The sequence below is a fragment of the Taudactylus pleione genome, unplaced genomic scaffold (genome assembly GCF_031769625.1).
Source record: "Taudactylus pleione unplaced genomic scaffold, aTauple2 ptg000051l, whole genome shotgun sequence".
NCBI lineage: Eukaryota > Metazoa > Chordata > Amphibia > Anura > Myobatrachidae > Taudactylus > Taudactylus pleione.
In genome coordinates this window covers 5,692,038-5,708,513 of record NW_028284453.1, presented here as the reverse complement: position 1 = coordinate 5,708,513, position 16,476 = coordinate 5,692,038, and positions in this window count along the sequence as shown.

Sequence of the window (16,476 nt, the reverse complement as noted above, 5' to 3'; positions counted from 1 at the left end):
ATATATTGTCAGGACCGTAACCAGGGAGGTGCGACATGTGCCATGGCACAGGGCAGGGGGCGCTGTTCAGGTCTGTCATTTCTCTGTATAGAATCATTCTCACTTGTAGCTTCCTCTTCTTTTATCCCCGACATATCCTCACCTATCTCCTCCCTGGCTGACTCCCCCTCCATCTGGCCACCACCCCAAGCACCTTCAGTCACATCCTTTTATTTACACACACATTACACACATTACATTACACACACATTACACACTCATTACATTACACATACATTACACACATTACATTACACATTACATTACACACACATTACACACACATTACATTACCCACACATTACACACACATCACATTACACACACATTACACACATTACATTACACACACATTACACACACCAGTGGCGGAACTCCCGGAGACAATGGAGTCATTTGCCGCCGGGCGCCAGCCCTGAAGGGGGCACCTGGCTCCATTGTCCCCGGGAGTTGCATGGAGAAGGAGCGCCGCTGATCGCTCCACCCCCATTGGCGTAACAGTTTTTATAAGCATTCGAAGTTGAAAAACATTCAAATTTCAAAAAGTGTCCGCAATTTTGGCCACCACTGTATATAGTATATTTGTCATCATGGATATATACTGTATATATGTTTTTATATATATATATATATATATATATATATCTCCATGATGACAGCACCCGCGTACTGCATGTATGTTCTACTTTATATTCCCTTAGAAACTGTATATTGTTGGTATTAAGATAATCTCAATATTCTATATTTCTCATTGGCTCCCATACCAGCCCATTAGTTCTTTCATTAGGTGTCCAGTACCTCTGGGCAAGACAACTGAAAGCAGAAACGAACAGCAGAAGATGAGAACAAATACTTACTGTTGTTTCTAGGGGTTTCTGCATACAGTAGATCTCTCACTCCTTCTTCTCTACCGTTGGCAAGAGGAGGAGCAGCAGAATCTATTATACGCAGATTCTTACATCTCCAACTTTTTCATACCATTTACCTGATTTATTATATACAGGTTTACTATAAATCTCTTTTAACAGCTTTATAATGATGTAGGTTATGCAGCATATTGGGTACATTATCTGCTGTATTTGGACCTTCAGGGGTATCTTTACTAAAGTGCAGGTTTTTATAAGAGGAGATGATGTCCATAGCAACCAATCAGATTCTAGCTATTATGTTCTAGAAGGTGCTAGATAAATAAGTAGAATCTGATTGGTTGCGATGGGCAACATCTTCACTTCTAAAAACCTTCACTTTAGTAAATACACCCCTTGGCGTATTTTTAATTGTTATATGTTACATGTGTATAGGAATTTTTCATGTCATAGTCATATTTCGTTGTCTATAGGGACTAGGGATTGCTTGCCATAGGGCTGACTAATCAAGGAATGCAATTGCGTACGCGGATTGACCGATTGTCCAGTACTGTGCATGCCTAGGCACCGCACTGCGCGTGCACGGCAATCACACTGCGATCACGCATGCAAAGGGGAAAACATCGCAGATTGACTGACAGGCCATGAGCATTTGGAGGTGGTGATTGGGGAGTGGTCAGAGAAACGTAGACGTACCTGTCCGCCATTGCAATGGCATGCATAAATTAGTCACTGCAACGGCATACACAGCTTTAGTACTCACTGCGTATGATGAGCCTTGCAATTTCTGCGTCAGGTCAGACCTGTTGTAATTGTGTGTGATGGACCGATGTGCTTCGATGTGACCGATGTGTACGCAGGACGCGGTTTTGAGTCAGTGGGGCTGTGCTCTGATACAGCGCGAGTCCGAATCTGTCCGGAATTATCAAAAAAGGCTCCCTTTCCCCGGGAGATGGGAGGGTTTTAAATGCTGTGGCTGCAAAGATCATATAGAGGCAGCCCATGGCCACAGTAAGTGCTTTCAGGCTGCCAGATACCGACCTAAATGCCTGTAAAAGGGCCCAGCCTGGGGGGCATACTCCCCCCAGTCCAGGCCACCCCTGTACGGTGATCACAATCAGGTACAGATATAGAGGGTGACTCACCATTACCTTTAGTAGAAGCCTTTATATCAGCCAGGCGGCTATATTTACTTTTATTACCCCTGAATATGATCCAGATCTTTGTGTATTGGATATAGTTGTAACCACATGTCATTTGTATATCCAATGGCATAGCTGATAACAAATACTGCCCAGCTGAGACATTAGATGTAGAAAACACAGAAAACACAGATGGATATACAAATATGCCAGTAATAGTCCCTGCCTACTTTGTATCTCTCACCCAACATATATGTAATGGTAACCGAATAAGCACATAATGAACATCATGGCTGCCATTAGATATTGAGGACTGGGTAATCTTGCGCTCCTGTTATTGTTTAAGCTGCTTTCTATCATTTTAGTCAGTAAACTGGCTAATATATTATGTTCTAAGTTGGATAGAAGTGCTTGTAGCTGCGTGTAGCTGGAATGTAAAGCACAAATAAAATGTAATATAAATGTTGCACTCTATAAAACTCAGACACAAATCAAAGAAAAGGCAAATAATGTTTGCAACACAATTCATTCAATGCATACAAACAGACAAAATGTATATAGCTCTTTCTGTGGGAGTGTGTGTGTTTAGAAAGTTCTCCATATATGACAATGCGTGTGATCTTGAGGAGCGGTAGTGTAAAGTCACTTTCCCTACCTTGCCCTAGCAGCGGTATAACTCTCTGACAGTCCCGATGATGGGTACGGAGTCTGCTAAATTTGTCCTCTGTCGGACCGCCGCTTTCTGCTTTACTTGCCGGGATTACGTCTTGTTTTCAGCTCTCAGCACAGAGCCGCTGCGTCTTTCACTTTAGGATAGGATTGCCTCAGTGTCTCAAGCTCACTTCCATGATGACATCAATTCGGGTTTGCTCACACCAACGCGTTTCGTCACATATGACTTGAAAAAGTCATACGTGACGAAACGCGTTGGTGTCTGGGGGGGTCTACTGCAAACCATGTTGTGGCCACTATGACTTTTGCCAAGGTTGTAAGCACCCTTACAGGGGGACCTGCTGCTGCCAGTGATCCCAGATGCAAACGGCTTCTTATGTACAGGTATTCCAGACCATTTATTGTAAGGAAATCTTAGTTATTGTTATTTACTAAAAGTTTACTTCTAAATCCAACACCTATAACAAGTAATAAGAATTATATCTGTGATAGAGAAAATAAGATACAATATGTTGCTTTGCATGTGGTCAGTACTCAGTAATGAGGACATTTACAGGGACTAGGACTGGATTGCCCATCTGGCACTTCTGTCAAATGCCAGAAGGGCCGATGACCAGATGGGCTGGTCCGGCGTCAAACCCCGGCACTCTACTCGGCTGGGAATACTGAAAGACGGTGACGTGCTGTGAGGCCAGGCCCCCCGTGACTCGCAGCATGACCCTATGAGGCCAGGCCCTTTTGCTGGCACACGTGGGGACTGCCAAGGCTGCTCAGTAGCCTCAGTCCATCCCTGACAGGGACATACATTTCCAAGTTTAAATCTGGGGCTGTCCCTGGAAATTAGGGTCAGTTGGCAACTAAGAAAATGGAGGACTGTATAAGCCCGATTTCATACAAGTACCTAGTTGTGGGGGAGGGATATGCATAGCAGCACGGTCTGTCTATGGGTAATAAAGGAGTTTGTTTGATTGACAGTTTACTGGGTGGGTCTTTACCTATGAGATGTGGGTGGGTGGGTTTAGGGATTGAGTGTGGGAGGCTGCTTCCTTTTTATTTTGGTGTTCCTGCAGGTTTATATGGCTCTACTGTTTGTCTTTCAGGTGTAATAAGTGATGACCGGGATATAATTTCAGAGGTGCAGCCTAATTACAGGGATCAAGTTGCCCCCACAGCGAGTCCCTTTGGTGAGTATGATCCTGCCATCTCTCATGATTGCTGTTCACCCTCACTTTATAGTTATAGTAGCAGCTTGTTGGGTTCCCCAGGTCACTCGCGCAGGCTGAGCCATTACTTTGAGAGCATGTGAAGAGTTAAGGCAGGTTCTCCTAGGGCAGGGGAAGGCTGTGCTGTGTGGTGTAGTGCTGACATGGCGCACTGTGCAAATGCCGCAATTACAAGCGGGGGTTTGGATCCGTAAGCGGATTAGAAAAGCGCATTTATTTGACATGTTTGCTATCACTGCGGATGCTATAAAGGCTTTAGATGTGGCCATGTTATATCAGGGAGTATCATTGGAGGCTTTTCCCATTTATAACAATTGGCTTGGCAGCACGTTGGTATTCGCAGCTTGCTATTTAGAGACTCTGACTGCTGAGCATCAGAATCTACTTAGGTACATGCATTTGATATGTGAATCTACTTAGGTACATGCATTTGATATGTGACATGTACATTACGTTGAGCAGTGTTACTTGGTGCTCTTATGATGACCCAATAGGCAGCTTATGCACTTCAGCTGATTGTAGAGCCGTAACCAGATCTTTTGGTGTCCTGGGCCAGATGAGCATTGCACTCCCCCTCCCACCCATCAATTTATAGGGACATAAGGCGCATGTTCAACAAAGGGATTTGGCCTCATGGGGAAGGAGCATGACAAATCTGATTTGTCCCATACAATGATAAAGGGGTGCTGATCCCTTTGTACAAATTACCAGAACCACTGTTATCCATATGACACTGCCAAATACACAGTGACTCCAATTGCTGCAGTGACAATACATAATAATTATAGGTGATGGGTTTGAGTCCAGGGTATGACAGTATTATGTGTGTGTTAAACAAAGGAGGATGTGACCGGAGGGGAGGTGGTCAGAGTCGGACAGGAAGGAGATGGGGGCGGCCAGGAGATGTCGGGGACCACAGAAGAGGAAGCTATAAGTGAGAATGATTAGAAACAGAAAATTGACAGATGCAGTCTAACAGCGCCCCCTGTCCTGCGGTGCCCGGTGTCATGGCACATGACGCACCACCCTAGTTATGGCCCTGACTGATTGTGTTTAGTACAGGGACCCAGGTCTGGTTACCATGTACAGGTGGTAGCCCATGCTGCTGATCTCTCCTATATCATGATGCAGATGGTACAAGATGCTTCGCCACGGATAGCGATTCCCAGACTTTTGTGCTTTTCCCTAAATTTATCTCCTTATTCACATTGTAGCTGCATACAAGGTCACTTATAGTGTAATAGGTACTAGGATTACATTTATTTTACAAAGGAATTGGCAGAAAGTCACAGATTAAGCACAATGATGCGTGGCGTGCAGTATGGCGCTGCTCACTTGTATCAGACCTCCATCCCTTGGCTATTTATGTAGGTTATCTTCTGAGTCGCACACAGCAGCTACCAGCATCAGAGGCCAGGGCACCCGGGCATTGTTATATTGTCACATTAGTGATACGAATAACACACATAAGTTGTGAGCCTATGATTAGATGCATAGCGCGGCTTAGCGGCAGGGTCTGTGCTGCTATAAATGGGGCGTGAGGATACCCGCATGTGGGCACATCTGTAGCTGGCCCAGGCTTTCTAGTTCAGGGACTGTGTATAGAGACTATACATTTGCCATGCTGTCTAATGTTACTTATTACCAATATCAGCAATACTTATCATGGTAAGGAAGCAGCTACTTGTTCTATGAATGTTTTAATCAATGAACTGATGTGTAACATGGCTGTAACAAATGCATTTATTGACCAAATATGTTTCTTTCTTACATAGAGGACAGAACATTTTCTGCAACGCTATATGGCGTCGGTTTGGCGCTGCTCCTAATAATTTTAATTTGCTTCTGGTAAGTTACTAACAATCTACAGATGATGTTACTGTTTATTATTACTATATTATTGTCTAGTAGTAACAGGCATTATAGTTGGCAGGTAAGTGTATATGTGTATATGTCTCCAGCCTTTTCCCAGAACAGACTTAGCATTATGTATAGTGGGATGTAGTTACAATCCTGGCAGTCGGGATGCCGGTGCTCAAATTACTGGTGCTGGAATCCCGACAGTAGTTGGAATCCTGGCGTCAGAATACCGATCGCCGGTATCCCAACGCTAAGTATTAGTGTGATGCACGAGGTGGAGGATTAAGCTGCAGGGTGGGGAGTTAGGGTTAAGCTACAGTGGGGGGAGGGTTAGAGGTTAGAACTCTTACCTAGCTGGGTGGGGATTCTGACTGTCCAGATGCCGCTGTCGGTATTTTGATTGCTGGCATCCTGACCGCCGGGACCCCGCACCCAGCTCTGTATAATAGACCTGTGCCCACAGGACCCCTCTTGGCCCTATTGCTAGCAGTGGCGGACAGTGTTACCATGTCCCTGTGATGTAAAGCCTGCATCATTTTGGGACGGTGTGTGTGATGTAAAGTATTCCATGGAGAAGTCTTATACATGACAGTAATAGTAGGAGCTGTAAATCTGTAGTAGTAGATATGAATCAATACATACAGCACCGATTCAGTTTTCTATTTTTTTTTTTTAATGCAATCTGCTTTTAAGTACAGTGCAAGTCAGTGGCGTATCTATAATGGGTGCAGTGTGTGCGGGGCATTTTGCCGGCAGGCATTCTGCACATGCGCAGTAGACTCTGAGCACACTCTAGTGCCCGGAGTCTACTAATGCTTCGGTGGCTGGCCAGCCGCGTCAGTCGGCTGCCACCCACCGGGGAGAGAGGAGGGGGCCTCGCACAGGGAGTGCACATGGGCCCCCTCCTATCTTAAGACACCCCTGGTGCAAGTTGTATAAAGATAAAGAGACAAGCAGCAAAGGAGACACATAATAGCATCAGTGCACTATCAGATGTAAATATTGTCTATAAAAATGCATAACCATAGAGAGCGGAGCTTGTCCATCTCACTAGTTAGTGCACAAGGATAAGCACAGGGGAAAGATGTAAGGTGGTGGGGGAATGTCAGGTGTCCATAATAAATATTATATAGTTATTGGGTCCTTCAACTGCATCTCTATCTAGTGCAGAGAGCTAAGTGTCCTCCACTGTCATGTAAAGGTCTAGTTGACTCGGGTTGGGGGGCTGAGTACACCGAGTTTATGTGTGTATTATATTTGCCCATTGGCCCTCGCCGCCTTGAGAAAGGCAGGGTTTATAGCTCTTGCACGGTGCCCTGGGTCCTTTATGGGTTCAGGGATCACATAGTAAGCACGCAATAGCAAGGTATAAGAGCACCCTTATTTCATGCACACTAATTATACATGTAAACCGCAATCACACAATGTACATTATATAAAGGTAACATTAAATTCAACCACATTTAAGACTAAGGGGCCTATTCATCAACACTAAAATAAAGTTTTTAAGGACATTAATTACTGTTATTTTAGTATTCGTGAAGACACTTAACACAGGAGATATCATTCATATCTCCTAGTTAAGTCCGCCTGAGTTAATTTCCACACTTCCCATGCATTAGTACATTAGTATGGGGATATGGAAATTCTGCTATTCATCAAATTCCAAAAATTATGTATTTTCGGAATTTGATGGTGTTGCTCTACGCCACTCTGAGGTGGCGTATAGCGGGTAAAGGATACTGCACTGGCGCAGACCCTTTAACATCGGAGATTTGCGGTCATCCTTGGATGAACGTATATCTCTGAATCAGGCCCTATATGTTCATAGTCTTACAGCTTTTATTCAGAAGACTAAAATAAAGCACAACAGAAATCAAAACATGCTAGAAGTTATACCATAAGTTGTTGTCCAATACAGTTACTTGTCAATGTGTTGTGGGTTGGGGGAGGGGACAATCTGCTTCTCCTTTATACAAATGCTGATAACATTGGGTGGATCTCGGGGACCTAGCATTAATGGTGGACCTGAAGGGGTCCCTTCCCAGGAACAGAGTTATCATCTCACTTTTCTTTATTTTTGCAGCTATAGAAAAATGAAACAAAAGAAAAAACCAGGTAAAATAACTAGATACTAGATCTACATTATAACACCACAGGCAGACTAAATCAGTGCTCATTTTGACAAGGATTTTAAATTTGGTTTAGTCTTAGTCACTTATTTAAAATTTTTGTTAGTTTAAGGTCACATATTAGTTTTTCTTCTTTGCTTTGTTTTAGTCAAGTTTTAGTCAGTGGACCTCAGCTTTCATTTTAGTCTAATTTTAGTCATCATTTTTGTAAACCGTTTAATGATACTGTAAAGGTTTTTACTGAAGAACTTTTCTCTAGAAAGCTTGAAGTCAGCATACCGTTACCTTCAGTATGTGTTTAGTAATCTAGGCTAAGAAGGCTGAGTGAGAATGTGTTATACAAATGAATGCCTTAAGTTTGTTAGAACCAGTGTTCATTTTGACAAGGATTTTTAATTTAATTTTAGTCATTTATATAAAATTGAACACAGATTTAGTCATAATTTGTTTTTGTTTTTTTTACTAATGAGAGAAAAGGGTTATCTCTAGTGAAAATGTGTTAAATACGTATTTGTCAAGAGGTACCACCATGCTATAGTCTCCTTTTGCAAGACCTAAATCTATCTCTATGTTGTAAGTGTTACAAATGAAAAAAAATAAAATTTTGTCTCCTTTTGTCTCATTCTTTTAGAGTCAGTCTCCTCAGTTTCCCTACAAGCCACCACCATTCCCATACCCTCAACCTCTCCCACCACTACTACCCCACCTCCACCACCAACCCAATTACCACCACCTACCCCATTCTACCAATGCCCTAACACCCACCACCTTTATCCCACTCCCCACCACCCACACAACCTCCTCATCCCCCAATTCGCCCATTTTTCCACCACCAACCCAACCAAATTCCCCACTCCTTTTATCACCCCCTCCTTAATAACCCCCCACAACCAATACCCTTTTGCTAACAGATACACCACTTCCACCACCTCAACCCCCACCACAGCCTTCTCCAACCTTCTACCACCACCTCTCATAAGCCTTTCCACCCGCTTCTAATTCCCCACCCATTTCTCCCCACTTACCTCCCACCTATTCCTCTAGCCCCCCACCTATTCCTCCCCCCACCAACTTCCTACCCATTTGCTCCTCATCCATTCCTCCCTGACCCATTCCTCCCCTATCCCTTACCACTATTATCCCAACTCCACCACCAACCCAAACACCACCACCCACCCTCTACCAACAATGCCCCAACCACCTTTATCCCACCCCCACACCACATCCTCATCCACCAATTCTCCCATTACTCCACCACCATCCCAACCAACCTCTCCACCTCCTTCTTTACCCCTCCATCATAACCCCCTACCACCAACACCCTCCTACCCGAACATACACTACTCCCATTAACTTAACCCCCACCACCACCTTCCCCAACCTTTTTCCAGGTTGGGAAAAAAAGTTGGGGAAGGTGGTGGTGGGGGTTGAGGTAATGGGAGTAGTGTATGTTCGGGTAAGAGAGTGTTGATGGTGGGGAGTTATGATGGAGGGGTAATGAAGGAAGTGGAGAGGTTGGTTGGGATGGTGGTGGAGTAATGGGAGAATTGGTGGATGAGGAGGTGGTGTGAGGGGTGGGATAAAGGTGGGTGGAGCTAGGGAATTGTGGTGCCCCTTCTAATTCCCCACCCATTCCTCCCCACTTACCCCTACCTATTCCTCTAGCCCTTCCCACCTATTCCTCCCCCCACCAACTCCCTACCCATTTGCCCCTCAGCCAATCCTCCCTGACCAATTCCTCCCCCACCAACCTCCCACCCATTCCTCCACCCACCCACACTTTCCCAAATACTCCCCCCCACCAACTCACCACTATAATCCAACCCCCACCACCTTCCCAACATACTGCCACCCTCCCCCCCACAATCCTTACCACCACCTTCTAATTCCCCACCTGCCTACCCATTCTATCCCCCTCTTTCTAGCCATTGTTTTATGGTGGTATACTACCCCTGAAGAATGCTGCATGATCACCTGCCTGTTTGGAGTTGGGATTTCCATTGTTTGCACTCATGTGTGTGAAGTGACACAGGCATTGCTGGAAACCCTCTACCATCGGTTCATCCCATTGCCTCAAGGTCAGCGCCTAGATGACACTGTAAAAGGTTTCCAGCATCGTAGATATCTACAGTGCAATGGAGCCATAGATGGGGTACATATCCTTAGCATTGCTCCCACAGACAATGCAGTGGACTACTATAATTGCAAAGTCTGGCATTCCATTATTCTTCAGGCTGTAGTGGAGCACAATTTCTGGTAAGCATCATTTTCTGTAAATGTGAGTCATATGTAGTGCACATGGTGCATATTTTAAAACAAAACTTATACATATTCTTTTCAGTTTCACAGATGTCTAAATTAGCTGGCCTGGACGTGCACATGACACCAGAGTTCTCGGCTGGCTGTTTCACTAGAGAGGTAAAAATATACTGTGTAGCCAATTTGGTGGTGCTTTTGTAGAGGGAAAATGCTATTAATGGCAAATAGAATATAATGGGCTCAACTGGTGTAGTGACTGATGTGAATGTCCAAACTATTCTTTGTAATGTGCTGCCATATACACAGTCAAGTCACATTATTATGACCACCAGTTAATAGCCAGAGTAACCGCCATGTTCAGCACGGACATCAGCTAGACGGGCTGGTAGTGACTCATTAAGATGTTGGTAGGTTGGCACAGATATCTGGAGCCATGCTGACTGCAGTGCATCCCACAGCTAGTGGTGGGTGCGTGGTGGAGTATCCATAGAGTGAACACAACGAACAAGGTGATGCCACAGATGCTCAATTGGGTTAAAGACCAGGGAAATAGTGGGCCAGGGAAGTACTTGAAAGTCTTGGTCATGCTCATCCAACCACTGTCGGGCATGTCTAGCCGTGTGACATGTCGCATCATCTTGCTGGAAGATCCCATCAGGGAAGACAATCAGCATGTATGGGTGTACGTGCTCTGCAAGGATGGATTCATAACCAAATCGGTTTAGGGTGCCATCCACATGGATGAGTGGGCCCAGAGAATGCTATGAAAACATTCCCCAGACCATAACACTGCCACCACCAACTTGTGTTCTTCCAGCAGTGGTTGCAGGGCATTTGTTCTCCGATGTTCTTTGTCGGTCATGCCAACATCCATCCGTTCAATGAAGCAGAAAATGTGACTCATTGGAGAAGGCAACCCTTCGCCAATCAGCGAAGGTCAAATTCTGATACATGCATGAAAATGTAAGCCTTTTCCGCAGATGCACCTTCATTAGCATAGGTGCAGTCACCATCCGTTTGCTTCGGAGCCCCATACGTAGCAGAGTTCACTGAACTGTTGTTTTAGACACACGTCTGGTGGTGCCAGGTTGATTTTGATGGTGAGCTGCTCCAATGTAGCACGTCGGTCGGCCCTCACGCACCTTCGTAGTTGGCATTCACCTGTCAGATCAATTGCAAGTGGTGCTCCGCAGTTTCCACATCAGTTATTCGCAATGGTGCCATTTGTCCAGTCACGATACACCTTCACCACAGCAGCACCTGAACAGTTCACCAACTGCGCTTTGTCAGAAATACTGCCACCCTTGGCCCAATAGCCCATAATCATCCCTTTTTGCAACTCTGAGAAATCGCCCCTTTTACCCATGACAGTAACGAGTGATATGTGTGCAGACGGCCTATCACACACCTTATATACCCACTAAGCCAGGGCACGTGACGTACTTCATGGGCTACGCGTTGCCAAAGTCACATGTTGGAGGTGGTCATAATAATGTAACTGGACTGTATATATGTACTGTAGAAATAACTGCTAATAGCGTTGAGCTCACATGTATTCTGCAGTGAATGACACTGACTATTTCAGACAGCCTCATGCACATACTTGTATCACCTCTACTATATATTGAAGCTGTTGTGTTGCATTACAGAAATCCAAGACAGTGGATGGTGTGGAGATCCCTGATCATATTATATCTGCAGTGCACTGGAGCTATAGATGGGGTACATATCCTTATCATTGCTCCCAGAGACAACGCGGTGGACTACTAGAACGGCAAAGTCTGGCATTCCATTATTCTTCAGGCTGTAGTGTAGCACAATTTCTGGTAAGCATAATTTTCTGTAAATGTGAGTCATATGTAGAGTGCACATGGTGCTTATCTTAAAACAAAACTTATACATATTCTTTTCAGTTTCTCAGATGTCTACATTGGCTGGCCTGGACGGGCACATGACACCAGAGTTCTGGCCAATTCACACCTGTATCACATTGTGGAGGAGAAACAAGACGGCTGGCTGTTCCCTAGAGAGGTAAAAATATACTGTATAGCCAAGTTGGTGGTGCTTTTGTAGAGGGAAAATGCTATTAATGGCAAATAGAATATCATGGGCTCAAGTGGTGTAGTGACTGATGTGAATGTCCAAACTACTCATTGTAACGTGCTGCAGAATGTATGTGTACTATAGAAATAAGTGCTAATAGCATTGAGCACACATATATTCTGCAGTGAGCACACATATATTCTGCAGTGAGCACACATATATACTGAAGTGAGCACACATATATACTGCAGTGAGCACACATATATACTGCAGTGAATGACACTGACTATTTCAGGCAGCCTCATGCACATACTTGTATAACATCTACTATATATTGAAGCTGTTGTGTTGCATTACAGAAATCTAAGACAATGGACAGTGGATGGTGTGGAGATCCCTGATCATATTATTGGTGATGCTGCCAGTGGTGTAAGTTCATCCCAGATACCAGGAGGCAAGTCATAATTTGGTGCCCCCCCGTCACAGCCGCTGACACTGTAATGTAGCAATTCGCATGCATACAGGCTATAAATAGATGAAGGCAGCAGCTGATGGCATGACATGGAGCTCTCCACTAGTGTATGGTGGCTTCTCAGGTGCCGGGAAGGGGTGCCATGTATTGGGCGGCCATGATGGTACACTCAGGGTACATAGTTACATCCCTAACTGGGGTGAATATGTTGTGGACAATGCAGGAGATGCCCCTTCAGAACTGGAGCCCGGCGTCAGGCGCCTCCATTGTCTCCCATAGTTCTGCCCCTGGATGCTGCATACCCGTTGAGGCGATGGCTAATGAAGGCTCCAATCATCAACTTCCTGTGGAACAAGTTCGGTTCACCCACACCCTCAGTTCAGCCAGGATGGTGGTTGAAAACACTTTTGGAGGACTCAAGAGATGTTGTTAAGGAGGAATGAAGTGACATTAAGTTCATGCCGCAGGTAGTTGCTGCTTGCGCTATTTTACATAATGTATGTGAAATACAAAAAGAGCCGTTTCAACCTGAGTGGACTGTACAGGAGGCTGACCTGTGTGATAGTACAGTGTTGTATGAGGGAGAGACAACTAACTGCAGCGCTGAACTGATATGGACCGCCATCTCTAACAACCCATCAGCAATGACTTACAGCAGACAGAAGTGTACTCAGCACACAATTGTTTTATTCCTGAATAGTTGTTAACTATTAATAACTTCCTAAATAAGGGCTTTTTAAAAAAAAAGAAATTATATAAAATCATTACATTTGGCTATAAACATACAGACAGCTGTAATAATTTATACAATTTATTGAAGAAATAATGTGGCGTACTTCATGGGTTAGGGTCACAAGAATTTTACCCTCTGTTGTTAGTCACCTGTAAATCTCATGCCCAAACTGCACCACTGTTTGCTGTATTTACTATTCCCTGTTTTGCAAAAATGTACTTCCACCCTACTGTATGCTATACTGGTGTGCTATACCTCCACTGTATGATATACTGGTGTTCTATACATCCACTGTATGCTATACTGGTGTGCTATACATCCACTGTATGCTATACTGGTGTGCTATACATCCATTGTATGCTATACTAGTGTGCTATACCTCCACTGTATGATATACTGGTGTGCTATACATCCACTGTATGCTATACTGGTGTACTATACCTCCACTGTATGATATACTGGTGTGCTATACATCCACTGTATGCTATACTGGCATGCTATACCTCTACTGTATGCTATACTGGTGTGCTATACCTCTACTGTATGATATACTGGTGTGCTATACATCCACTGTATGATATACTGGTGTGCTATACCTCTACTGTATGCTATACTGGTGTGCTATACCTCTACTGTATGATATACTGGTGTGCTATACATCCACTGTATGATATACTGGTGTGCTATACCTCCACTGTATGATATACTGGTGTGCTATACCTCCACTGTATGATATACTGGTGTGCTATACCTCCACTGTATGATATACTGGTGTGCTATACCTCCACTGTATGATATACTAGTGTGCTATACATCCACTGTATGATATACTGGTGTGCTATACCTCCACTGTATGATATACTGGTGTGCTATGCCTCCACTGTATGATATACTGGTGTGCTATACATCCACTGTATGCTATACTGGTGTGCTATACATCCACTGAAGTGCATCCTCCATGGGCAGGATGTACTTCACGTGGATCTATTCACAAAGGGTATATCATACTGCCACACATGTGTCAGGTTTCCCATATATGCCTTGGGTCCTTGTATGGTTTATCACCCACAGTGCAACCTTCGTAGTGCGCCCACCATGGCTGCCTCACCTGGTACACTCAGGGATGGGATGAAAAATACATGGACCTGACTATTATGTTGGGACCCTACTCCTAGAATCAGGATGCTGCAACCACCCATTTTGTGTCATCTCTTCTAGGCGTAACCTATTCCTCCCAGGGTAATCCTACGTAGTGCGCCCAAGACGGCTGCCTCATGTGGTACCTTTGTGGGTGGGATATATAACCCATGGAAGTTATTTCCCAAAATGTCTGCACCAACCCCGCAATACAGTATGCTTATTGTGCTCTCTAGGTTTCGGTTGATTTTAATTATCTCGGTGTGGTTTTCTATTTTTTTGTAACACCAAATCCTTGTACAATGTACCATGTTTTCTGATGTCTGTAATGCGACTGAGTCCTATGGGAGAAAAGCGCTATATAAATAAAATTATTGTTATTAAACTTATTATTATTATTGTAATTTGGATATTTTCCCTCAAAACAGTGTGGGGGGTGCTGTTACTGTGGTGTTGGAGCCTTATACCCTAATAACCAAACGATGGAGGAAAGCCATGACTCTCTGTTCTCTCATTCATGGTCATAGGTTTACTCACAAAAGAGTTTTGTATCTCCTATTCATCATCAAAGTATCTCTGAGACGAGCGTCTTCTTGAGCCTGCATGGCCTCATCCATCTCCCTCACCTGCTCAGCCAACATGGTGGTCATAACTGTGGCTTATATTCTAGTTTACACTGTTCTACCAAGGAATAAAAGCCACAGTAGGAGCAGGAACCTACATCATACATTTAGCGCAGCTCTTCGTTCCTTCTCTGGGATGAGGATGAGCCACTTTGGCTGCTTTCAGGTGTAGAAAATATTTCAGCACAGCTATAAGAGGATCGGAAAAGGGGTTGGATAGTGCTGACTTACCAAATATAGGGCAGGGTGCACTAACATAGGACCTGATTCAGAGCCGCTCACTAGCGGCGGCTCACTAGCGGCCGCTCACTCGTAGGCTGCCGATGGTAAGCGACCACGCATGCGCACGCTTCATTCTGCACGTGCACGAAGTACTCTGTGCGATCGCAATCCGCTCGCTCGCCCAGCAACCACAGCCCAGTGTAATGAGTGACAGGAGAGGCTGTTTGTGGGTGGTAACAGGGGCAGGACTCTAATAACGGGGGAGTGGAGGTGCGAACGCAGGCGTGCCTGAGTGTAAGGCATACATAATTAACAGGCAGCGTCATAGTACACGTCATATGCCTGTAAGGCAACCACAAGCACTGCGTTCGCTTCCGATGGTGCTCGATGTACCAATGTTTTAATACACTTCCTGGAGATGACGTGTGTTAGTGGGCGTCTCTACATACGCTAATGGGTGTCTGCATACACAAAGCGATCGCTCGCACAGACAAAGTGGGCGTGCTTATGCCTTTTCGAGCGAGCGCCTGCCATGCTGTCACTTAGCCGAATTTGCATACGCTGGGTGCGAGTGATCGCATATAGCGAGCGGCTCTGAATCAGGTCCATAGTGCGGTACATACTGCCAGACATCGCATTCGTACTGATAACAGTAACATATGTGATCAGTACAGCAAAGGACAGCTCTTCCTCATGTGAGTCCCGGCAACCACACAATAGTGCATATGGAAAATGAGGTTAAACTTCCGAAACAGGGTTTTTATTGCATTATCCATTTAGTGCATCCGGCCTATAGTGTTGCACAGATCCTAATATGGGCTCTCCATATGGCCCACACATGTCCTTAGTATTGTGGTCATGCACTTTGCTGTACTGCTTCTATAGAGCCTTCAATTTGTTGCTACAGAGCGGAGACATTTTCACTAGCAATGACGAGCGCCACTGACCATAATGCAAATATACACTGACCATAATGCAAATATACATAGCAGTGATGTCAGCACCCAGAGGTGTAGCTAGGAGCCATGGTGCCTGGAGAAAGGGTATATTGCA